The sequence below is a fragment of the Pan troglodytes genome, chromosome 4 (assembly GCF_028858775.2).
Source record: "Pan troglodytes isolate AG18354 chromosome 4, NHGRI_mPanTro3-v2.0_pri, whole genome shotgun sequence".
In the NCBI taxonomy this organism is placed as follows: Eukaryota; Metazoa; Chordata; class Mammalia; order Primates; family Hominidae; genus Pan; species Pan troglodytes.
Window position 1 is genome coordinate 169,895,825 of NC_072402.2, and position 27,115 is coordinate 169,922,939.

Consider the following 27,115-nt stretch of genomic DNA (forward strand, 5'->3'; position numbering starts at 1 on the left):
ATAAAAGACTGAGATCAAACCCAAAATTTATAAAATATGTATCAAAAATTATCTGGTCATTCCTCTCTTGGATTATTTCATCAAAATCACAGCCAGAAATTTACCTGCTAGCTAATTTGTGCATCCTGAAATTCCTCTAACACATTTTGGAACTACAAAAGTGAATAGAGACATTAGATTGCTCTATGCAAAACAAATTGGTAGCTCTTTTCCACTCAGTACACCCTCTCCACAGGATCATTAAAAAGAATTACAGGCTGAGTGCAGTAGCTCAACACCTGTAATCCCAGCACTTTGGGAGGCTGAGGTGGAAGGAAGGCTTGAATCCAGGAGTTCGAGACTAGCCTGGGCAACGTGGTGAGACCCCATCTCTACAAAATACACAAAAATTAGCCTGGCATGTTGGCATGTGCCTGTGGTCCCAGCTACTCGGGAGGCTGAGGTGGGAGGATCACTTGAGCCTGGGAGGTTGTGTTTGCAGTGAGCCATGATCACGCCACTGCACTTCAGCCTGGGCGAGAGTGAAACCTCATCTCAAACAAAACAAAACAAAACTAAAGAACCCCAGAGAATTATAGTTGTAATGAATGTACCACTCTGGTGGAGGATGCTGATAATCAGGGAAAGGAGGCTATGTATGTGTAGGCACTGGGAGTACATAGGAAATCTCTGTACCTTCCTCTCAATTCTGTTATGAATCTAAAACTGCTCTAAAAAAATTTTTTTTTAATACAATGAAAGTTTTGTTTTGTTCATTTTAAAAGAACTGCCTAGCAGGTAAGTGTTTCATCAGACTGTAAGAGCAGGATATGAGAGTCAAGAGACACCATGAAAGAGAGGCAAGATACTTGGGGAAGCCAAACGGCAATAGTAGCTTGGACACATGAAACCAGGAAGTAGGAACTAAGAAAATCCAAAGAGATAAAAGACTGCTTTTCAGTGCCCAGAGAAAGAAGAGCCAAACCACCAGAATCATGAACAAACTGATTAGAGGAATGCTCCTCTAGCATTCTACTCTCTGGACTTTAGTCAAGGAACTGTAAATACCTTTCTCTGGAACTCAAACAGGAACTAATTTACAAAGGGTAGAATCAGTACTTTAGTATTTTTTGAGGAACTGGGAATAAAAGAGATAATCTTTGATGCTAGGCCAAGGGATTAGCTCCGAACCACAAGGAGCAGAAGAACTATGATACCCTACCCTAGTTTCAACCCAAGAGAAGAAGAAAACAAAGGGCAAGTGGCAGCATCTCCCCTTAGACAATGTTATGTAGTAGTAGCGCTGGAATAAGTCTGATGCAGCATCCTTGCACCCAGATAACCATCTGGTGTATTATCTGTGATCTATTTCCATGGGTCATACTGACCTACAGAGCCATTCTTATTTATGGCTCTGTAAGATTATACAGTGCTATAGATAGGGAATAGTTTGATAGATGGGATAGAAGATAGAAAGAAAATTGGAGCTGGATGAAAAGATAAGAAGAGTGTTGGAAAAGAGTGGGTGGGAAATAAATGACACAGCGGGTGGGAAGGAGAGAGGGTGTGTGTCAAAATTCAATGTTCTATATTTAATTGCAGAAAGAATACCAATTTTAAAGAAATCACTCTCAAACTGGTTCTAAAGCATCCATGAAATTGACTACTCCCTCATTGGCCCAGGGCCAGATGAAATTTGGACTATGCAAAACAGAAAATAAAATGACTCCAGACCCTGGGCTCTCTCTACTCTCCAGGCTATATTCTCAATAAAGACTGCCAGGTCAGGTCTCTTCTGTGCTCTCCCCTCAGGGTGGCACACCAAAAGACTAGCTGTTTTCCACTTAAAACACTCAGCATTAACTCAAATACTTTTTGCCCTCTAACTTGTCCTAGTGAAATGCAAAACTGAAAGGGTGAGGAAGCAGAATAGGAAACCCACCCATTTAGTAGCAGAGCTGGAAACAGAATCCAAGTCTCTTTATTTAATCAACAAATATGTACTGAGTGTCTACTGGGAGTAACACTACAGATGTGCCTATTATATTTAATTCAAATGTGAGAAACACAGTCTATACTAATGATTTTTCCCTACCTCTTCCAAATAATACAGACAATGCAGCTAGAGCATAATTCTCTAGAAGATGTTCAGAATCTGGTCTGATAACCACAACCCACTGATTGCACCAACACGATGGAATGCAAGGTAGATTTTATTTTCTGCTACATTATCATTTAGATGAGTTAGAGACAGTTTAGAGACAACACTCAGCTTACTGACCAGGAAGTGGAAGATGGCACAGTAAGTAGGTAGACTCAGTAAGATATTTATCTGAATAAAGTTTTGGGTCTGAGTATTTCTACAGAATTATCTGGCCTCATATGTATTAAATGCATGAGAGATAACTCAGTATAATTTTTCCTGTCATTCTGAGAGAATTACAAAGCATGGACAAAAACAACAAAACCTCTACAGAAGAATCTCAGGACCTAAAACTAAAGCAAATGAAAGGAAGAGGACTTTGAAAAGAGGAAGCCAAGAGAAAAACAATCATAATAAGGGTACAAAGTACCTTGGAAAAATTGTAAAACACCGTCCTTACAAATGTGAGGTAGGTTCATTTCACCTCTCTCCGTTTGTACTAAGCACAGATGAACAAAGTCCCACAAAAAGAACAGATGATGCATTTATGTTGCTTAAGGAAAATCATTCCAAATGCATTTTCTTTAATTTTTAAATTTTATTCATTTACTTGAGACAGAGTCTTGCTCTGTCGCCAAGGCTGGAGTGCACTGATGCAACCCGACTCACTGCAACCTCCGCCTCCTGGGTTCAAGCGATTCTCCTGCCTCAGCCTCTCGAGTAGCTGGGACTACAGGCCCGTGCCACCACGCCCAGCTAATTTTTGTATTTTTAGTAGAGACGGGGTTTCACCATATTGGCCAGGATAGTTTCAATTTCTTTTTTATTTTATTTTATTTTATTTTTTTAATTATACTTTAAGTTTTAGGGTACATGTGCACATTGTGCAGGTTAGTTACATATGTATACATGTGCCATGCTGGTGCGCTGCACCCACTAACTCGTCATCTAGCATTAGGTATATCTCCCAATGCTATCCCTCCCCCCTCCCCCCTCCCCACCACAGTCCCCAAAGTGTGATATTCCCCTTCCTGTGTCCATGTGATCTCATTGTTCAATTCCCACCTATGAGTGAGAATATGCGGTGTTTGGTTTTTTGTTCTTGTGATAGTTTACTGAGAATGATGGTTTCCAATTTCATCCATGTCCCTACAAAGGACATGAACTCATCATTTTTTATGGCTGCATAGTATTCCATGGTGTATATGTGCCACATTTTCTTAATCCAGTCTATCATTGTTGGACATTTGGGTTGGTTCCAAGTCTTTGCTATTGTGAATAATGCCGCAATAAACATACGTGTGCATGTGTCTTTATAGCAGCATGATTTATAGTCATTTGGGTATATACCCAGTAATGGGATGGCTGGATCCCTTCCTTACACCTTATACAAAAATCAATTCAAGATGGATTAAAGATTTAAACGTTAGACCTAAAACCATAAAAACCCTAGAAGAAAACCTAGGCATTACCATTCAGGACATAGGCGTGGGCAAGGACTTCATGTCCAAAACACCAAAAGCAATGGCAACAAAAGCCAAAATTGACAAATGGGATCTAATTAAACTAAAGAGCTTCTGCACAGCAAAAGAAACTACCATCAGAGTGAACAGGCAACCTACAACATGGGAGAAAATTTTCGCAACCTACTCATCTGACAAAGGGCTAATATCCATAATCTACAATGAACTCAAACAAATTTACAAGAAAAAAACAAACAACCCCATCAAAAAGTGGGTGAGGGACATGAACAGACACTTCTCAAAAGAAGACATTTATGCAGCCAAAAAACACATGAAAAAATGCTCATCATCACTGGCCATCAGAGAAATGCAAATCAAAACCACTGTGAGATATCATCTCACACCAGTTAGAATGGCAATCATTAAAAAGTCAGGAAACAACAGGTGCTGGAGAGGATGTGGAGAAATAGGAACACTTTTACACTGTTGGTGGGACTGTAAACTAGTTCAACCATTGTGGAAGTCAGTGTGGCGATTCCTCAGGGATCTAGAACTAGTTTCAATTTCTTGACTTCATGATCTGCCCGCCTCAGCCTCCCAAAGTGCTGGAATTACAGGCATGAGCCACTGCGACAGGCCCCCAATGCATTTTCAAATCTACATGCTGTCAAAAGTTTCACAGTAATTATCCCGCAAAAGACAAAATAAATGCTTGTGACATGAAGGAAGATTACTTTTATTTGCCTATTTCTGCCTGTATTATAAACATAATATAGAATATCTGTCTATAGAATGTCCACTGTTAAAAAATGATTAAATCTTTGTAACATAATTACTTTAGTGAAACCACAGAGCAGTGCAGAATTTTCACTACAAAATCTGAGGTTTCAAGCTTCATGTTAAACTAAATGACTAACCTTTGTTAAATAAATAACTGGGAAAAAAATTAGCATTTAGCAAAAGCATTTGAACTATCCTCTCGTGAAAACATGAAAATATTTAGGTTTGTTAAGAGGACTTAAGTTCATATTCATAAACCACTCATAATAATGCATGATATACAATAAAACTGCAAATAAATGTTTGCTAAATAAGTAAAAATGAACTTAGAGGTACTATATGAAATAACATCTTTAAGTCCTTTGGCAAAAATATACAGGCTTTCTTCTTTTCATAACTTCCCAATCCCTTCCTTAAATGTTAAAGAAATGTCCTCTGATTGTCATGCACTTCCTGTGCCTTATCAGAGTATACTTGCTAGGCATTTGTTCACCAAATCTTATCCTTTGAGTTCAGGTGGTGCCACAAACCTGTATTTCTGAAAATGCAGTAGTTGGACATAGATTATCAGCCTGGCAGCTAAGTACCTCATGTTTGTACCAAGCCAAACATTTTTGTAAGATGTGGAATATATACATACTCAACTAGATTTCATTTTATGCTCTTAAACTTTCAGTTTTATCTGCTTCACACATCTTCTGACTGCTGATACCAAAAGAGAGATGCTTGGTACCATACATAGCATATAGGACTAGGTACCATGCTCTAACAGTGAAAAATTTAAAGACAGGAAACATCTTTTATTCCCCAAATTTCTGCTTCTCTATCCTTAAACTGCAGGTAACGAACCATCTTTAGTGCTCTATGAATTAACATATGAGAAATAAAAAATTAATAAAGCAATCTAACGTTAAAAAACCACACAGTCTATTTCAGAAAATATCCTTTCCCCCATCAATCCACATTTACTTCAAAACGTGTCCAAAAGTCATCTTTTTCTCAGAAGCCTCTTAATCATATTCACCCACTCTTTATCTTTCCTTGTAATCTTTAAACACTTCTTCCCACTCTGTAACAAATAAACAGATCTAACACACAGAAAACCCAAGTAAGGCTTGTTTCTCATATCTAAATAACACATAATTTTAAATATTTTTACTACATAATTTAAAGCATTCTACCAAAAACTCATTTTGACATTGGTAAAAAACAATCAATTTTGAAGTTAAGTATGATTATAATTGTTTTCCTGTTTTGGGTTCCTCTTTGAAAACCTTGATTTAATGATGGAACGCTTCAAATGAAGAAGAGGCCATAATGCATGGATAAGGTGAAAATATCAAGATATGACTCAAGCAACAGCTTTAACAGGTTGAAAACTGGAAGCATCAGTTTCCATAAGACAATAGTGTGAGGGGAAAAAATGGAGTATTAGAACCCTTCCGTAACAGACGGTGCTAAACTAAAAGGACACTTGCAAATATTTTCACGTAAATTTAGAATGCACTATATACACACATATATACATACATGCATAATACATATATTCCCTTTACCTAAAGCAACTAACTGCCAAAAAAAAAAAATAGGGATATGGGAATTAAAATGCCTAAAATGCCAACAATCATACAATATGCAAATCTTCTCTACTGTTTGAGAATTTAAAGTTAGAAGAGACCTTAGATTGTATAATCCAACCTTACTGACAGATAGGAAACTAAGATGTAACAAGGATGGCTTAAAATAATGACCCCGTACTAGAACACACGTGCCCAAATTCAAAGTCCAGATCTCACTGGGCCCGGTGGCTCACATCTGTAATCCCAGCACTTTGGGAGGCCGAGGCAGGGGGGATCACTTGAAGCCAGGAGTTTGAGACCAGCCTGGCCAACATGGTGAAACCCCGTCTCTCTTTTTTTTGAGATGGAGTTTCACTCTTGTTGCCCAGGCTGGAGTGCAATGGCATGATCTCGGCTCACTGCCACCTCTGCCTCCCGGGTTCATGTGATTCTCCTGCCTCAGCCTCCCGAGTAGCTGGGATTACAGGTGCCTGCCACCACGCCTAGCTGATTTTTATATTTTTAGTAGAGACAAGGTTTTCCCATGTTGGTCAGGCTGGTCTCGAACTCCCGACCTCAGGTGATCCACCAGCCTTGGCCTCCCAAAGTGCTGGGATTACAGGCATGAGCCACCGTGCCCAGCCTGGTGAAACCCCATCTCTACCCAAAATACAAAAATTAGCCAGGCGTGGTGGCAGGCACCTGGAATCCCAGCTACTCGGCAGGCTGAGGCAGGAGAATCACTTGAACCTGGGAGGCAGAGGTTGCAGTGAGCCGAGATCACACCATTGCACTCCAGCCTGGGCAACAGAGCGAGACTCCGTCTCAAAACAAAACAAAACAGAACACAGCAACAACAAAGTCCAGATCTCTCTTTCCATTATAGCACTTCATGTCTTACTGGGCTGCTTGTTTTCACATAGCAAACCAATAACGAAGATTCACTCTAAATAAAGCATATGCTGAATTGTTTTTCTACAGAAATGATCCATCCATGGGCTTTACTATGGCCAATGGAATGGTTATGACCAGACAAAGGAAAAGCTAACAAAGGAGAAGCAGCAGCTCCCTAGCCCTATCTAAGCAGCTCCCTAGCCCTATCTAATCTACCACTTAATCTATGTTGTGGAGATAACCAACCATGATCACTGAAGAGGAATCCTGCAGTAAAGAAGGGGTGATGTGGCTTTACGGCCTATCACTTTCAACTTATAAATACTTAGCATCTACAACAAGTTAGAGACTAAGGATCGTATGTAGGAATATCTGCCTAGACAAGTTAGATACATCATTTTCCGTACTATAATTTTATTAAAAATGAAATAAAAATGAACTTCTGCCATGCTTATATCCTAAAGCTTACCAATTGAAGCATAATAATTTTAAAGGCATTTATATAATTTCAATGTTTTTGAGGTAGCTTTATTGGGGGGGAAAAAGTCAACATAACTTCCTAGCCCTGATTCTCAGAGTGTAAGTCCCCTTACCAATGATCTGAGCATACAAACAGGCAACATTGTGTAACACCTACCGCAACATAGTATGTTCAAAGACTTTTCCCCCCACTTTTTTTTTAACTATAGCTCTCAGATCCTACAAAACTTTTCTTAATGGGTCAGTCTTATTAAAAGTATTATGAAATCACACAATTAAGTCCTCCCCACTCCACAAAACAACTTTATTGAGAAAGATAATATTATATGAAACTGGGACTAAGAATATGGTCGCCTAGGCAGTTGGGTGTGGTAGCTCATGCCTGTAATCCCAGCACTTTGGAAGGCCAAGGCAGACAGATCACTGTGGCCAAGGAGTTCAAGATCAGCCTGGGCAGCATATTGAGACCCTGTCTCTATCATAAATACATATATATAAATAAAAGAATATGATCACCTAACATGAGACCACTGCAACTTTTAAGTAGTATATAAACTCTAAGATGGTTTATTTTACTGGATGGGGGCAATGGCTTTACCATGAGTTAACATTTTTTTTTTTTTTATTGTAGAGACCTTTTCTTCTCTCAATTCATGAGAAAGAAGGCACACACATAAATCAAGGATGCTGGCCGGGCACGGTGGCTCACACCTGTAATCTCAGCACTTTGGGAGGCCGACGTGAGTGGATCACCTGAGGTCAGGAGTTTGAGACAAGCCTGGCCAACGTGGCAAAACCCCGTCTCTACTAAAAATACAAAATTAGCCAGGCGCAGCGGTGCCTGTAATCCCAGCTACTCAGGAGGCTGAGGCAGGAAAATCGCTTGAACCCTGGAGGTGGAGGTTGCAGTGAGCTGAGATCATGCCATTGCACTCCAGCTTGGGTGACAAGAATGAAACTCTGTCTCGATAAAAAAAAAAAAAAAAAAAAAAAGATGCCCACTATCTCCACTTTTAACACTATTTGGAAACAGTGTTAGATGCAAAATGAGACAGAATAAAACAACTAGAAATTTAAGGACCAGAAATAAAACTAGTTCTAGTTGCAGATAATATATCAAACCTGTAATTAGATATAATTAGATTATATATATAATTGCAGATGATATAATATAGTTTGATATCTGTTAGGGCCAGGTATTACAAAACCTCTATAATTGAAAGTATAAGGCTTTTCTAACACTTTTTCTCACTATGGTAAATAAAAGTTTTTTTAAAAAGAAGTATAAGGCTGGTTGGGTGTGCTGGCTCATACCTCTAATCTCAGCACTTTAGGAGGCCAAGATGCAAGGATCACCTGAGCCCAGGAGTTTGAAACCAGCCAGCCTGGCCAACACGGCGAAACCTCATCTCTACAAAAAATACAAAAATTAGCTGGGTGTAGTTGTATATACCTGTAGTCCCAGCTACTTGGGGACTGAGGTGGGAGGATCACTAGAGCCTGGGAGATGTAGGCTGCAGTGAGCTGTGATCGTGCAACTGCACTCTAGCCTGGGCAACAGAGGAAGACCCTCATGAATGGCTTGGTGCCCTTCCCATGAGATCTGGTTGTTTAAAAGAATACAGCACTTCCTCCCCTTTTTTTCTCTTGCTATGTGATGCAATGGCTTCCCCTTTGCCTTCTGCCATGATTGTAAGCTCCCTGAGGCCCTCAACAGGAACAGAGGCCAGTGCCATGCTTCCTGTACAGCCTGTAGAACCATGAGCCAAATAAAACTCTTTTCTTTATAAATTACCCAGTCTCAGGTATTCCTTTATGGCAAGGCAAACAGTCAGATTAACACACTATAATATCGTTGTCATACCTAAGAAAAATTTTTAAAAAATTTATATCATCTATTATGAAGTCTTATTTATTAGATTTATCCAACTTTTCCAAAATGTTTTTCATACCAAGTTCCAATCAAGGCTTATGTGTTGTCATTTGATGTAGGCCAGCGTTTCTCAGCTGGGGACAGTTTTGCCCTCCAGGGGATATATGGCAATGTGTGAAGACATTTTAACTTGTTCCTTTACCCTTTGTATTAACCTATAAATAGGAAGTTAGGTTTAGAAGCTTTATTAGAGTCAAGTAAAACATTTTGCGTAAGAATTCTTCATATATGTCTTATATTCTTTATATTGTGACACATGAGAAGGCTAAGTTTGGCTACCTGGTTAAGGCAACTGAATGTCACGTCTATGGTATAATTTGTCCTTGGCAATTACCAGTACAGGGGGTGATCTCTGACATCTTGAATATCCTGTTACCCATGATGCTTTAGTATATCTATTGATGATCCTTACCTGAATCAGCTACAGGGTTGTAAAAGGGTGATTCTTCTAAGTATGTCATTCTTTTCTTCCTTTAATACTGGCATTCTTTGGTAAGAAAAAGGTCTTCCCTCATTCCCTTTTTAGTAGTAGTAAGGATTCATGAACTTTTACTTAGTCAATATATTAAAATAAATTTCAGTCACTATGTATGCTCCAAAATTGACCCACATTGTCTCCTTCAAATTGCTTTTTTGTAGAGACAGGGTCTCACTATGTTACCGAATCTGGTCTCAAACTCCTGGGCTCAAGTGAGCCTCCTGCCTCAGCCTCCCAAAGTGCTGGGATTACAGGTGTCAGCCACCATGACTGGCCTTTTTTTTTTTTTTTTTTAAATATTTGAATACTTTGCCAATAAAACTTTTTTTGGGGAAAACTCCTCAAACCCTGTAAAGAATAAGACATAAAATACAATAAGGTACTCCAGTTCTGACCCTGATATCACTTACCAATAGCTTATACAATTGAAGTTCCACAGCATGGCTATAGACTGCATGTGTGTCCTCACAAAATTTGTGTGGTGAAGATCTAATACCCAATGTGATAGTATTTGGAGGTGGGGCACTGAATGGGACTAGTGACCTTGTAAGACTAGAGAGGAGAGATGATTTTTCCTTGCCACATGAGGACACAGCAAGAAGATAACTGTATGTAAAACAGGAAGATGGACGCCCTCACCAGATACCAAATCAGCTGGCACCTTGACTCAAACTTTCCAGCCTCCAGAATTGTGAGAAACCTTTTTTTTTTTTTTTTTTTTTTTTAAGAGAGGGAGTTTTTCTCTTGTCACCTAGGCTGGAGTACAATGGCGCGACCTCAGCTCACTGCAACCTCTGCCTCCAGGGTTCAAGTGATTCTCCTGCCTCAGCCTCCTGAGTAGCTGGGATTACAGACGCCTGCCACCACGCCCGGCTAATTTTTGTATTTTTAGTAGAGACGGGGTTTCACCATGTTGGCCAGGCTGGTCTCGAACTCCAGACCTCAGGTGATCCACCCGCCTCGGCCTCCCAAAGAATTTTTTTTTGGCGTTAAGCCACCCAGATAATGGAATTCTTTTTTTACAGGATACGACCACAGAGTTATATGGCTGAGACCGTGCACTATTTTTCAAGACATGGGAAGAATGACTCCGAAGGCAAATCAGAGATCAAGAGGGTTGTCTCCTTGGTTTCAAAAAGGGAGACCATCATCTTGGGTTTCAGCATGAAGGAAACATTGATCTAGTTGCAACGTTCTATTTGGGCCCATGCCTAATCTTCCTACATATTCTTGTGCTCCTTGAACATTAAAGCTGATTGGGGGCATTCTACAGTCAGAATCCAACAACTGAATGGATATATGGAAAAAATATCCTCATCTATGGGGTAGTGCTTATTTGGAACAAAAACCTATTAAGTCAGCAACAGTATTTTAAAAGAATGTTAAATTTTATTTGATGAATCAATTTATCGCAAGACTGTTTCCCCTTTCCTCCCAGGTTTTTTTTTTTTGAGACAGAGTTTTGCTCTTGTTGCCCAGGCTGGAGTGCAGTGGCACAATCTCGTCTCACTACAACCTCTGCCTCCCGGGTGCAAGCAATTCTCCTGCCTCAGCCTCCGGGGTAGCTGGGATTACAGGCATGCGCCACCACGCCCAGCTATTTTGTATTTTTAGTAGAGACGGGGTTTCTCCATGCTGGTCAGGTTGGTCTCGAACTCCCAACCTTAGATGATCCGCCCGCCTTAGCCTCCCAAAGTGCAGGGATTACAGATGTAAGCCACCGTGCCCGGCCCCTCCCAGTTTTTGGTGTTAAAATGTCCTGGACATTTGGTGCAGGTCAAGATGTTATAAGCCCACTAGAGCCTATCTCCCTACTGATTATGCCCCAAAACCTGCGAAGTGAGGGAAGAAATCTGTTTTGTATTCTTTTTTTTTTCTTTTTTGAGACGAAGTCTTGCTCTAGTCCCTCAGGATGGAGTGCAATGGCGCGATCTCAGCTCATTGCAACCTCCAACTCCGGGGTTCAAGCGATTCTCATGCCTCAGCCTCCCGAGTAGCTGAGATTACAGGCACCTGCCACCACGCCCGGCTAATTTTCGTATTTTTAGTAGAGACGGGTTTCACCATGTTGGCCAGGCTGGTCTATGAACTCCTGACCTCAGGTGATCTGCCTGCCTCAGCCTCTCAAAGTGCTGGGATTACAGGCATCAGCCACCGGGCCCAGCCTGTTTTGCAGTCTTTTAAAAGTTCCTAGCAATAGTAGTGGTAGAGTGGACACATAACACTCAATAAGAAAATCTATTCTAGACAAACCAAGAAAAAGGGTACTGTGGAATATGAGGAAAATATTTTTTTCTCCCTTTGCATTTTACCACTTTATTATTGCCACTTTACCCCAAAGGCAGTTCCAGTTACATGGAACCATCTGGCAGTGCTGGCAGTAACAACTCTGAGAGGAGCTTGTCTTTCTAGCCATAAGGCAGATAAAAGATCTCCTTGGTAATGGAGATCATGGGGGAAACTGCAGAGCAGAAACAGCTAAAGAAGAGAATACCCTAAAATTCTGTGTTTGAACTGACCCAAGTTCCACGTTCACCTCTAACCTGTGCATGCATGGAACAGTCCCAAAACAATACAGCCATGGCTCTCTGAGAAATAAATTCTGTTTGGGATGCCAAGACAGGCGACTGCTTGAGCTCAGGAGTTCGAGACCAGCCTGGGCAACATGGTGAAACCTCACCTCTACTAAAAATACAAAAATTAGCCCCACGTGGTGGCGCATACCTGTAATCCCAGCTACCTGGGTAGCTGAGGCAGGAGAATCATTTGAACCCTGGAGGCAGAGGCTGCAGTGAGCAGAGATCACACCATTGCACTCTAGCCTGGGTGACACAGTAAGACACTGACTCAAAAAAAAAAAAAAAAAGAAAGAAAAATGAATTCTGATATAAACCACCACTTTAGCCCCACAGTAACCTAAATGGTGCATGTGCTGTGCACAAAGCAAAGGCTTTGAAAAGTGAACTGACATCAGAACCACTAGCAACAAAAGGAGAGGCAGAACATGCCGGCTGAACCTAGCAAGGTTGATTGCCTGCTAAAACAAAACAAAATCAAAGTTCTCCAGATTTTTATGAGGAAACAGATTCTCACATAATATTCAAAATGTCCAGGATGTAATCCAAAATTACTCAACACACAAAGAGCCAGAAATATGTGACCAATTTTCAAAGGAAAAGACAATCAGCAAATGGAAAATCTGAGATGATCCAGATGTTGAAATTATCAGACAAAGACTTCAAAGCAGTTATTATAACAATGTTCCATGGTGGGGTGGGAGAGGAAAGGGAACTCTCTTGAAACAAATGAACGTTTTTAGCAGAGAAACTGAAATGCTAATCAAGAGCCAAATACAAATTTTATAAATGAAAAATAGAAAATCTATATTCTATTTCTCAATAAATAAAATAAAAAACAGAAACATTTAAACAATCCAAATGAAGGCAGAAAACAGAAAGCAAAGGAAAAAAAACCGGAGGGAACAAACAGAAAACACATAATACAATGTCAGACCTAAATCCAATCATATCAGTCACTATATGATCTAAACAAACCAATTTAAAAAAGAAACACATTGAGATTGCTTTTTTTTTTTTTTTTTTTTTTTTGAGATGGAGTTCACTCCGTCGCCCAGGCTGCAATGCAGTGGTGCGATCTTGGCTCACTGCAACCTCCGCCTCCCAGGTCCAAGCAGTTCTCCTGCCTCAGCCTCCCAAAAGCTGGGACTACAGGTGAATGCCACCATGCCTGGCTAATTTTTGTATTTTTGGTAGAGACAGGGTTTCCCCATGTTGGCCAGGCTGGTCTCGAACTCCTGCCCTTAAGTGATCTGCCCGCCTTGGCCTCCTAAAGTGCTGAGATTACAGGTGTGAGCCGCCACGCCCAGCCGAGATTGCTTTTTTTTTTTTTTTTTTTGAGACAGAGTCTTGCTCTGTCACCCAGGCTGGAGTATAATGGCTTGATCTTGGCTCACTGCAACCTCTGCCTTCCAGATTCAAGCCATTCTCCTGTCTCAGCCTCCCAAGTAGCTGGGATTGCACCACCATTCCCTGCTAATTGTTGTATTTTCAGTAGAGATGGGGTTTCACCATGTTGGTCAGGCTGGTCTCAAACTCCTGACCCCATGATCCGCCTGCCTCAGCCTCCCAAAGTGCTGGGATTACAAGCATGAGCCACGGCATCTGGCCCAAGATTGCAGTTTTAAAGATTCGACTACATGCTATCTACAAGAAATCCCTGTAAGTATGTTAACATAGAGAAGGTAGAAGTAAAAGGATGATAACTAGCATTACAGGATGATAAATAGAATCATGCAAATACTAATCAAAAGAAAGTTTAAGTGGCTACACTATCATTACACAAAGTAGACTTCAGAACCTAGGAACAGCTCCAGAGATAAATGATAACAGTAAAAAAGTCAATTCACCAAGAAGACATGGCAATATTAAGTATGTACCTAATAACAGACATCAAGCAGAAACTGAGAGAATTACAGAAGAAACAGGCCAGGTGCAGTGGCTCACACCTGTAATCCCAGCACTCTGGGAGACCGAGGTGGGAAGATCTCTTGAGCTTGGGAGGTCAAAATAAAACTATGATCACACCACTGCACTCCAACCTGAGCAACACTTTCTCAAATAAACAAACAAAAAACAACCACCACCACCAAAAACAAGAGGACTACAGTGGCTATATTCGTAAACAATAAAATAGACTTTAAGACAAACATTTTTACTAAAGATAAAAAGAGATGTTTTATAATTAAAGTGTCAATTCATCAGAAAGACATAACAAGTATATACAACAGAACCCCAGAATATATGAAGCAAGCACAGAACTGAAGGGAGATACAGTTCTACAAACAATACTTGGAAACCTCAATATCCTATTTTCAATAATGTATGAAACATATAGACAGAATAGTGATAAGCAAACAGGAGACTTGAACACTATAAACCAACTAGACTTAACTGACATAAAGAACATTCTACCCAAAAGGAGCAGAATACACATTCTTCTTAAAAACACATAGAAATTCTCCAGGATAGACTATATGTTAGACCACAAAACAAGTCTCAATAAACTTTAAAAGACTGAAATCATACAAAGTTAACTTCTATGATTACATGGAATAAAGCAAGAAATAAGGAAAACTGGAAAATTCACAAATATAAAAAAACTAATACACTCATACAATGAATGGACCAAAAAAGAAATTACAAGGAAAATGAGAAAATACAATGAGATGAATAGAAGTGAACACAAAACATACAAAAACTTATGAGATGCAGTGAAAGCAATGCTCAGAGGAAAATTTACAAATGTAAACAGTCACATTAAAAGGGAAGAAAGATCTCAATGAATAACCTAACTTCATGCCTCAAGGAACCAAAAAAGAACAGACAAAACCCAAAAGTAAAAGAACATAAAGACTACAGCTGAGGCTGGATGGGGTGGCTCATGCCTATAATCTTAGCACTCTGGGAGGCCAAGGCGGGCAGATCACGGGGTCAGGAATTCGAGACCAGCCTGGGCAATATGGTGAAACCCCATTTCTACCAAAAATACAAAAATTAGCTGGGTGTGGCGGCACACCCCCGTAGTCCCAGCTACTCAGGAGGCTGAGGCAGAAGAATTGCTTGAACCCAGGAGGCGAAGGTTGCAGTGAGCCAAGATCGCACCACTGCATTCCAGCCTGGGCGACAGAGCGAGACTCCGTCTAAAAAAAAAAAAAAAACCCACAAAAATTAGCCAGGCCTGATAACGCTTGCCTGTAATCCCAGACACTCAGATGGCAGAGGCATGAGAATCACTTAAACCTGGGAGGTGGAGGCTGCAGTGAGCTGAGAATGCACCACTGTATTCCAGCCTAGGTGACAGAGCAAGATCCTGTCTCAAAAAAAAATAAATTAATTAAAAAGATTAGTTGGGTGTGGTGGCATGTGCCTAGAATCCCAGATACTCAGATGGCCGAGGCTGGAAGATCACTTGAGCCTGAGAGGTGGGGCTGCAGGGAGCCATGATTGCACCACTGCACTCCAGCCTGGGTCACGGAGAGAGGCCCTGTCTTGGGAGGGAAAACAATTAGAGCAGAGATAAATAAAACAGAATAGAAAAACAGTAGAGATTCAACAAAATAGAAAGACTTTTAGCTAGACTAAGAAAAAATGAGAAGGCACAAATAACTAAAATTAGAAACAAAAGTGGGGCTAATATTACCAATCTTATAGAAATAGAATTAATAGTGGGGCCGGGTGCAGTGGCTCACACCTGTAATCCCAGCACTTTGGAAGGCCGAGGCGGGTGTATCAGTTGCGGTCAGGAGTTCGAGACCAACTTGGCCAACATGGTGAAACCCCATCTCTACTAAAAATACAAAAAATTAGCTGAGCATGGTGGCGTGCGCCTGTAATCCCAGCTACTCGGGAGGCTGAGGCAGGAGAATCGCTTGAACCCATGAACCCAGGAGGAGGTTGCAGTGAGCCAAGATTGCACCACTGCACTCCAGCCTAGGTGACAGAGCAAGACTCCATCTCATGAAAAAAAAAAAAAAAAAAAAAAAAAAAAAAGAACAGCAATCCTTCTCAATCTCTTCCAAAAAATAGAAAGAACACTTCCTAACTCATTCTATGAGGCCAACATTACCCTAATACTAAAGCCAGACAAAAACACCGCAAGAAAACTACAGAGCAATATCCCTTAAGATATACGCAAAACCCATGCACAGTGGTGCACACCCTCATAGCCCCAGATACTTGGGAGGCTGAGATGGGAAGATCACTAGTTTCAGCCCAGCCTGGTCAAAATAGCATATGCAAAAATCCTCAGCAAATTATTAATACCAGCAAACTAAATCTAAATGCATAAAGATTATATATCACAATTGAGATTTTTCTCAAAACTGCAAGGCCATAAGAAGATACGTAATATGTCACATTAATAGAATTAAGGGGGAACCCACATGATCATCTCAATTAATGCAGAAAAACATCAGACAAAATGCTTTTTCATAAAACTGGAATAGAAGAAAACTTCCTCAACATAATAAATAGTCTTTATTGAAAACCTACATGTAATGTCATACTCAATGAAGAGACACTGAAAGGTTTCCTTTCTAAGATTAGGAGGCCAAGGTGGGTTGATCATCTGAGGTCAGGAGTTTGAGACCAGCCTGGCAAACGTGGTGAAACCTCGTCTCTACTAAAAATACAAACATTAGCTGAGCGTGGTGGTGGGTGTCTGTAATCCCAGCTACTTGGGAGGCTGAGGCAGGAGAGTCACTTGAACCTGGTAGGCGGAGGTTGCAGTGAGCCGAGATAGCGCCACTGCACTCCATGCAACCCAGCCTGGGTAATAAGAGCGAAACTCCATCTCAAAAAAATAAAATAAAATAAAATAAATTACATAGGCTCAAATCTTCCCATAAAATACTTATCATTTGCATTAGGAAAAATAGTTAACTTTACAGTGAAGAAAGTTGGCAGTCGCCCTACGTGATCAAAGTTAACATCACCAATAATGGGAAAACAGACATTTTGTGACTCCTGATATGCTGCACTGAGGACACAATTTACTTCTATAATATTCCTGTGTAATGAGGAATCTAAGCATTCAAATTTATAGACATGTATAAAATAACTGGCCTGTCCTCAAAATGCCAACATAATGAGAAGACAAAAAAGTCTTAGGAACTGTTTCAGAGCAAAGCAAACTAAGGGGATATAACTAAACAATGCATGATCCTGGATAACTTTGACTATTAATGGAGATAATAGTGAATTGTGAATAAGGCCTATACAGTAGATATTAGCATTATGTCAATATCCACCTTCCTGATTTTGATAATTATATTGTGCTCATGAAAGATAACATCCTTCCAGCCTGGACAACATGGTAAAACCCTGTCTGTACAAAAAATAAAAAATTAGCCAGGCATGGTGGCATGCACCTGTAGTACCAGCTACTCAGGAGGCTGAGGTGGGTGGATCACCTGAGCTCAGGGAGGTCGAGGCTGCAGTGAGCTGTGATTGTACCACTGCACTCCAGCCTGGGTGACAGAGCGAGACCCTGTCTCAAAAAAAAAAAAAAAAAGAAAGAAAGTAAAAGGACGAAAAAGGAAGAAAAGAAAGATAAAGTCCTTGTTCTTAGAAAATAGCCACTAAAGGCTGGGCACGGTGGCTCACGCCTGTAATCCCAGCACTTCGGGAGGCCGAGGCGGGTGGATCACGAGGTCAGGAAATTGAGCTCATCCTGGCTAACACGGCGAAACCCCATCTCTACTAAAAATACAAAAAAAAAAAAAAAAATTGGCCGGGCGTGGTTGCAGGTACCTGTAGTCCCAGCTACTCGGGAGGCTGAGGCAGGAGAATGGCCTGAACCCAGGAGGCCGGGCTTGCAGTGAGCCGAGATCGCGCCACTGCACTCCAGCCTGGGTGACAGTGAGCCTGTCTCAAAAAAAAAAAAAAAAAAAAAAAAAGAAAATAGCCACTAAAGTATTTAAAGATAAGATGGGTTCCTGTCAGAAATATAATCAAACAGTTCCACATACAGAAAAATCTACAGTGTCCAATCATATTCAATCCAAACAACACTGCCCCAAGACATTATAATCAAACTGTCCAAAAAAAAACAAAAACAAACAAACAAAAAAACAGATAAAGAGAAGATCCTGAAAGCAGCATGAGAAAAGCAGCAAATAACATATAAGGGACTTCCAATATGGCTAGCAGCAGATTTCTCAGCAGAAACCTTCACACCCAGAGACAGTGGGTATGTTCAAAGTGCAATGAAAAAAAAAAAATGGCAACCAAGAATACCATAACCAGCAAAGCTGTTCTTCAGAATGAAGGAAAGATAAAAGAGTTTCCTATACAAAAGCTGAGTGAGTCCTTCATTACCAGACCTGTCTTACAAGAAATGCTAAAGGTAATTCTTGAAGCTGAAAGAAAGGATGTCAATGAGAAACACAAAACATCTCAAAGTATAAAACTGGTGAAAGTAAAATTCAGAATACAGATGGTTCCTGAAGTATAGGGTATAATTGACTTTGCAAATAAAGATGTCGATTACCTGGGTAGGATGGAAAGGAAGATGAGGGAGATGACAATAATATCTGTTTCATAGGACTGTTATAAAGATTTAATGAGGTAATATTTCTCAAACAATTAGAACAGTGCCTGTCACAAAGAAAACACATAAATGTACACTGAATTAGAAGAAGTAACTATTTCTCAAAGATCATAGAACTAAACAGTGTAACAGGGATTCAAACCAACACTGACTCCAAAGTTCATGCTCTTAACCAGGACTATTCTGCCTCCTGGCTTTAGGAGTTACTTGAATAAATGTTTAACATGGATTTGGATTTTCACCTACCCTCCCAAAGTGAAACTGTATTATCAACCCATTTGAGAGGTTTTAAGCCTCCATAAGATTTCAAAGATGTGAACCCATACTTAGGATGGCACAGAAGTTGGCCTTTTTTTTCCCCCTCTGTGTCCCAGTGCTTGAGGATAGAATTGGCAGACAGGAAGCCACCGGCACCAAAGACATGATGCCCAGGGGACTGAAGCCCTTTCCCTCTGCCTCCAGACATAATAGGGAACATACATACCTGCTCCCTGCAAAGAAAGCGAGGGTGGCATTGACCTTTAGTGACCAAACAAAATAATTCCTAGGCAGCATACATCAATTATCAAAAGCATATTGCTGCCTGTCCTGAGACCACGATCAAGGGAAGGGCTAATTGTTTCCTAAGAAATACACTAGGAGTACAAAGGACTCTTTCTTCAAGGTGGTCTCCCTCTTCTATCTGAAGTTTCCTCGGCTTGAGAAATTCTAATGTTAAGAGCCTGGCAAAAATGTGTATAAACATACTTCACTTGAGGTTGTACTCATTTGTCAAGTCCTTCTCCTTTAATGGGTTTTTGCAGTCAAAGCCCTCTTGCTTTCAAGAATGGACAAGAATCAAAAAGTAGGTTCAATAGAACCATAAAACATATTGGTATTTTGGCTTGTGCAAGATTTTGCTACGAAATCAATAAAACAGAACTGGGACTAACATGTTAAATTCTATCCAGTTATAAAGAAAAAGATATTTTGATGCAAACAGAAAAAAAACAACTAGAAACTGTATTCTCTTGGGGTTAGATTCATGGGTAAAGACAGAAGTATCTTAGATGTCACTTAATCTTTTGTTTTGTTTTTTGAGATAAGGTCTCATTCCATCACCTAGGCTGGAGTGCAGTGGCACCACCATAGCTCAGTGCAGACTCAAACTCCTGGGCTCAAGTGACCCTCCTGCCTCAGGATCCCAAAGTGCTGGGATTACAGGTGTGAGCCACCGTGCCTGGCCATTTACTATTTTTAAATTTTATCTATGACTACGATCATTACAAAATTCTAAGCTTTATTTTTAGCTTAAGTACAATGTTCAGAAAGAGAAAGAAATACTATATTCTTGCAAACTATGCTCCTAAAAGCTTTGAGAAACTTGCCCATTATTAGCTGGGTATTCCTTTTGCTCTATACTGTATTTCCTCAAGTTAAGTCCTGAGATATAAATCTCACAAATCAACTGACAAAATTGATATTGTCAATATCAACCCTATGAATTTTTTTTTTTTGAGATGGAGTCTCACTCTGTTGCCAGGCTGTAGTGCAGTGGCGGGATCTCCACTCACTGCAACCTCCACCTCCTGGGTTCAAGCAATTCTCTTGCCTCGGCCTCCCAAGTACCTGGGATTACAGGCACGCGCCACCACGCCCAGCTAATTTTTGTATTTTTAGTACAGATGGGGTCTCACGTTTTTGGCCAGGATGGTCTTGATCTCTTGACTTCATGATCCTCCTGCCCTGGCCTCCCAAACTGCTGGGATTACAGGCATGAGCCACTACGCACGGCCCCAACCCAATGAATTCTTAACTTTTTTTTTATTTCTAATAAATTTACTCTGACATTCTTTTGAGGAATACATGGACAACTGACAATTGGTTAGTTTACATGTTCCCTTGTTCTTATTACATCAAATGTTATCTATAAGAATGGTTTGCTTAGCAACCCTAGGGAAAAAAAAAAGTGTTCTCATTCTTTAGGTCTTACCCATGGTAAGGAGAGGGAGGATTAGACAACATCTACTGACCATATGGAAGTTTTGGATAATATAAGTTCAGAGATTCAGACCGGCTGAATCAAATTAAAATGGTTTAGATAATGGGAGGCAGGACACAGAGGCATTCAAACTAGCATTCCCTTTTTCTTTTTCTTTTGAGACAGAGTCTCGCTCTGTCGCCCAGGCTGGAGTGCAGTGGTGCAATCTTGGCTCACTACAACCTCTGCCTCCCGGGTTCAAGGGATTCTCCTGCCTCAGCCTCCCAAGTAGCTGGGATTACAGGGGAGCGCCACCACGCCCGGTTAATTTTTGTATTTTTAGTAGAGATGGGGTTTCACCATGTTGGTCAGGCTGGTCTCGAACTCCTGACCTCTGATCCGCCAGCCTCGGCCTCCCAAAGTGTTGGGATTACAGGCGTGAGCCACTGCGCCCGGCCTCCATGTGGCTTTTCCTATGGTTGGGACGGGAAAAGCTATGGTTACAGTCCGGACACTGTAAAGGTTTGATTCCAGTATGTTTTCCTAAATGTCTTTTTAGTTCATCAGACCGAGCAAACGTCCATGTGCATCCTTCCCATGTACATTTGTAGGGTTTTTCTGTGTGTCGTCTTCTGTGTGCTTTCAAGTGGTAGCTTTTAGTGTACACTTTGCTGCATCCATCGTAATCACATCTGTGTATCCTCCACTTCGAGTATCCGGGGATTCCACAGGTAAAGGTCTCTTCCCAGGCTGCAAGATGACCAAAGGGTGATTCTCTTGCAACAATGCTTGTGGGGGGGAACACTGAGTTCATTAAGGGGGGGGGGGTGACATTTCTTCAGGATAATCCGTCCTCTATGGTTCAATCCCAGGTTCTATTTTAATTTTTTTCTCTGGCATAGGATTTTCTTATGATTCAATCCCAGGTACTTGCATGCTACTACTGGAATTTTTCATCTCCTCCATGGAAGACCTCTTCCTCCTCCTCCTCAAGGAGACCATGAGAGGCTCCTGGAGGTGCCTCATGTACATAAAGGGGATGGGCTGCACCACCACCGGCTGGATGACCAGCAAGATCCCCAGGCTCCATATTCTGTGCCAGGAGAGGGCAGCTGCCATCACCTGCGGCATGGACAAGTGGCACGTCAAAAGGCTGCCAGCCTGGAGAAGGGGATGAGTATTTTCATTGGTGGGCTGGAAGAACGCATGCTCAACCCAGGCGAGGCTCTCTGGTGTGAGGATAGGAACTTGAGAGAGGAGTGCAAATTCCCAGCAGAAGGAGGTGAACTCTGCTTGCTCACCATGAAGTCCACTGGCTCCATCTGTATTCCGTGCCACAGGCCTTCTAGGGTCTGGAAGAACTTATCAGGCAATTGTGTGGAGTAGATGACCCCATACTTGTTGGGCTTCATGGATTCCTTGTAATTAGATGAGTATGACACCGAGACAGAGTCCACGGGCCTCTTGCTTAACAGGAACTGGGTCAAACATGAGCATTCTTTTAAACCTTCTAGGGTGCTCTGGTGTTTGGCTTTGAGAGGTGCGGTTAGGGACGCCGCTGACGAGAAATAAAGGCCCAGATCCGGGCTGCCTGGAGGCCCCCAAGCGCAGTAATGTCAGGGTTCCGGGCAGCGTTGACGGCAGGGGACAAGGACGGGCGCGCATGCAGCAGGCGCTCTCCCTGCGTTCCGGCTGGGGCCCGGCTACACGAGGCTCCCCTCTGGCTCCTGGCACCAACCCCAGGCAGTCACACGATGCCGGCGCCGCTCGCTCAGCAAGTCCCCCGAGGCTGGTGGGGTAAGAAGAGGCTAGGACCCAGGGTGGGAGGGTCAGGGCTGAATTCTTAACTTTTAAGATAGATGGCAAGGGGCTGGGCACAGTGGCTCACGCCTGCAATCCCACCACTTTGGGAGGCAGAGGCAGATGGATCACCTGAGGTCAGGAGTTCGAGACCAGCCTGGCCAACATGGTAAAACCCCATCGCTACTGAAAATACAAAAATTAGCCCGGCGTGGTGGCAGATACCTGTAATCCCAGCTACTTGGGAGGCTGAGGCAGGAGAATTGCTTGAACCCAGGAGGCGAAGGTTGCAGTGAGCCGAGATCACACCACTGCACTCCAGCCTGGGCAATAAAAGCCAAATTCTGTCTCAAAAGAGAAAAAAAAAAAAAAAGATGGATAGCAAGGTCAAAAAAATACTGACAATCCGTCCTATAATGAAAAGCTAACAATGACATTCCTGTTACATTCCCAAACCAGAACATCAGTAAAGCCACTCTATTAAGTCATAGTTGTGATAACCTCATTAAGCACTTTAAATTTCTCTGACCATGTACTCCCAACACCTGCCCCCAACACACACACACCTTAAGTCTGAAAAGGTATACATAAAAATGTTTATGTTAGGTGGTAGGATAAATGTGGTTTACTTTTCCTTATACTTTTTTGTTTTTTGGAGACAGGGTCTTGCTCTGTTGCCTAAGCTGGAATTCAGTGGCACCATCAGGGCTCACTGCAGTCTCAAGTGATACTCCTTTTTTAGTCTCCCAAGTAGCTGGGACTACAGGTGCATGTCACCATGCCCAGCTTTTTTTTTTTTTTTTTTTTTTTTTTTTTTTTTTTTTAGTAGAGATGTGGTTTTGCTATGTTGTCCAGGCTGGTAAACACACTTTTTGATATTTTTCTGATTTTTTTTCACAAAAAGTATCTAAAAGCGGCCAGGCGAGGTGGTTCACGCCTGTAATCCCAGCACTTTGGGAGGCCAAGGCGGGCAGATCACCTGAGGTCAGGAATTCAAGACCAGCCTGGACAAATGGTGAAACCCCGTCTCTACTAAAAATACAAAAATTAGCCAGGCGTGGTGGCAGACACCTATAATCCCAGCTACTTGGGAGGCTGAGGCAGGAGAATCGCTTGAACCCGGCAGGTGGTTGCAGTGAGCTGAGATCGCACCACTGCACTCCAGTCTGGGCGATAACAGCGAGACTCCGTCTCAAAAAAAAGTTTCTAAAAGTTCTAAAAATGATTATAACTTTCTTCCTTCTTGATGAATTCTTTTTCTTTTTCTTCTTCCAACTTTTACGTTCGGAGGTACATGTGCAGGTTTGTTACGTGGGTAAATTGAATGTCACTGGGGTTTGGAGTATAAATTATTATGTCACCCAGGTAGCAAGCACAGTACCCAGTAAGTAGTTTTATGATCCTCACCCTCCTCCCATCCTCTGCCCTCAAGGAGGTCCCAGTGACTACTGTTTCCTTGTGTTTACGTGTACTCAATGTTTAGCTCCCAGTTATTAGTGAGAACATGTAGTATTTGCTTTTCTGTTTCTGTGTTAATTCACTTAGGATAATGGCCTCCAGCTGCATCCATGTTGCTGCAAAGGACATGACCTCCTTCTTTTTATAGCTGTGTAAGTATTCCATGGTGTATACATACATTTTCTTTATCCAGTCCACTGATGATGGACATCTACGTCGATTCCATGTCTTTGCTATTGGGAATGGTATATGATAAACATCCACACATGAGTCTTCATGGCAGAACAATTTATATTCCTTTGAGTATATACCCAGTAATGGGATTCCTGGGTCGAATGGTAGTTCTAAGTTATTTGAGAAACCTCCAAACTGCTTCCCATAGAGGCTGAACTAATATACCATTCCCATCAGCGTTCCCTTTTCTCCACAACCTCATCACGTCTGTTATTTTTTGACTTTTTAACAATAGTCATCCTGATTGGTGTGATAGTATCTCATTGTGGTTCTGATTTATATTTTTTTAAAACACAAGAAAACCAAAAAAGTCATGATTTACATTTCTCTAATGATTAGTGATGTTGAGCATTTTTTCATATACTTGTTAGCCACAGGAATGTCTTCTTTTGAGAAGTGTCTGTTCATGTCCTTTGCCCATTTTTTAATGGGGTTGTTTGCTTTTTGTCTGTTAAGTTTCTTATCAATTCAGGGTTTTAGACCTTTGTTGGACATAGAGTTTACAAATATTTTCTCCCATCGTGTAGGTTGTCTGTTTACTTTATTGATAGTTTCTTTTGCTGTGCAGAAGCTCTTAGTTTACTTAGGTCCCACCTGTCAATTTTTGTTTCTGTTGCAATTTCTTTTGCAATCTTCATCATAAAAACTTTGCCAGGGCCTATGTCCAGAATGGTATTTCCTAGGGTTTCTTCTAGGGTTTTTCAAGTTTTACATTTAAGTCTTCAATCCATCTTGAGTTGACTTTTGTAGATGGCGAAAAGAAGGGGTCCAGTTTCAATCTTCTGCATATGGCTAGCCAGTTATCCCAGGACCATTTATTGAATAGGGAGTCCTTTCCCCACTGCTTACTTTGTTGAAGATCAGATGATTGTAGGTGTGTGACTTTATTTCTGGGTTATCTAACTCATTCCATTGTTCTATGTGTCTGTTTTTGTACCAGTACTATGCTGTTTTGGTTACTGTAGCCTTGAAGTATAGTTGAGGTCAGGCAGTGTGATGCTTTCTTGTTTTTGCTTAGGATTGTTTTGGCTTTTTGGCCTTTTTGGTTCCATATGAATTTTAGAATAGTGTTTTCAAATTCTGTGAAAAATGTTATTGATAGTTTGACAGGAGTGCATCCAATCTGTAAATTGCTTTGGGCTGTATGCCCATCTTAACAATATTGATTCTTCCTCTCCATGAGAGCATTTGTTTATGTCCTCTGATTTCCTTCAGCAGTGTTTTGTAATTCTTGTTGTAGAGATCTTTCACTTCCCGGGTTGGCTGTTTTCCTAGGTATTCTATTCTTTTTGCAGCTACTGTGAATAGAATTGTATTCTTGATTTAGCTCTTGGCTTGGATGTTATTGTGTATAGAAATGCTACTGATTTTGTACAGTGATTTTGTATCCAGAAACTTTGCTAAAGTTTCCGATCTAGGAGCTTTTGGGCAGACTAGGGGGTTTTCTAGGTACAGAATCATATAATCTGCAAAGAAAGAGTTTGACTTCCTCTCTTCCTCTTAGGATACCTTTTATTTCTTTCTCTTACCTGATTGCTCTGGCTAGGACTTCCAGAACTATGCTAAATAGGAGTGCTAAGAGTGGGCATCCTTGTTTTGTTCTGGTTCTCAAGGGGAATGTTTCCAGCTTTTACCCATTCAGTATGATGTTGCTGTGGGTTTGTCATAGATGGCTCTTATGATTTTGAGGTATGTTCCTTTAATGGCTACTTTGCTGAGGGTTTGTGTTTTGTTTTTTTGAGACAGAGTCTCGTTATGTCACCCAGGCTGGAGTGCAGTGGTGCCACCTTGGCTCACTGCAACCTCTGCCTCCTGGGTTCAAGCGATTCTCCTGCCTCAGCCTCCCCAGTAGCTGGGTCTACAGGTACCCAACACCACGCCTGGCTAATTTTTGTATTTTTGGTAGAGACGGGGTTTCACTATTTTGGCCAGGCTGGTCTTGAACTCCTGACCTCATGATCTGCCCGCCTCAGCCTCCCAAAGTGCTGGGATTACAGGAGTGACCCATCGCGCCCAGCCCTGTTGAGGGTTTTAAAAATGACTATAATTATAGTAAGAAAGGAGTAGTCTTCAACACATTCTCATAGAAGAGAGAAGAGACTATATATTAATACAATAAAAAACATATATACTCTATGTATATATGTTGTATGTGTATATGTACTGTATACACCATATAAATGTATGTGTGTGGAGGCGGTGTGGGGGTGGGGAGGAAATTAAAGCTTTACTTTTTCTGTTACCTAGAAGGCAAAAGTGATCTTTTAAGTGTTCCAATCTGAACTTGACAAGGTATTGATTTAGTTTAGCAAGGTCAGAATAAGCTTTTGGACTGTATCAACAGTAAATGGGCCAGGCAGGATGGTTCACGCCTGTAATCTCAGCACTTTGGGAGGCTGAGGTGGGTGGATCGCTTGAGGTCAGGAGTTCGATACCAGCCTGGCCAACACAGCGAAACCAGTCTCTACTGAAAATACAAAAATTAGCTGAGCATGATGGCAAGCACCTGTAATCCCAGCTACTCGGGAGGCTGAGGCAGGAGAATCGCTTGAACCCAGGAGGCAGAGGTTGCAGTGAGCCAAGATCGTGCCACTGCACTCCAGCCTGGGTGACAGAGTAAAACTCTGTCCGCCCCCACCCCCTCCCCGCCGCACCCCCACCCCCCAACAAAAAGAAGAGCAAATGCAAAGACATCATTAATCAGTATTTTCCTATTCATTAAAATTTGATAATATGTCCCTGAGATTCTGCTGCAAAAATAACCTGCCAATGTATTTTATACTTTCTACTTACTATTAAATCAGAAGTATTTCTTGGTGGAAACT

General features: G+C 41.3%; 1 protein-coding gene, 1 non-coding gene and 1 pseudogene across 7 annotated transcripts in view; all 3 read right to left on the minus strand.

Moving 5' to 3' along the window:
* Positions 1-26,908, minus strand: LOC129144044 (Krueppel-like factor 3; annotated as a pseudogene).
* Positions 1-27,115, minus strand: part of UBTD2 (ubiquitin domain containing 2) — a 75,644-nt gene that overhangs the window by 24,592 nt on the left and 23,937 nt on the right. The window lies entirely within an intron of this gene.
* Positions 19,202-19,346, minus strand: LOC112209340 (small nucleolar RNA SNORA57). The gene has a single exon (XR_002944081.3). It is a non-coding gene; the product is annotated as a small nucleolar RNA SNORA57 (small nucleolar RNA).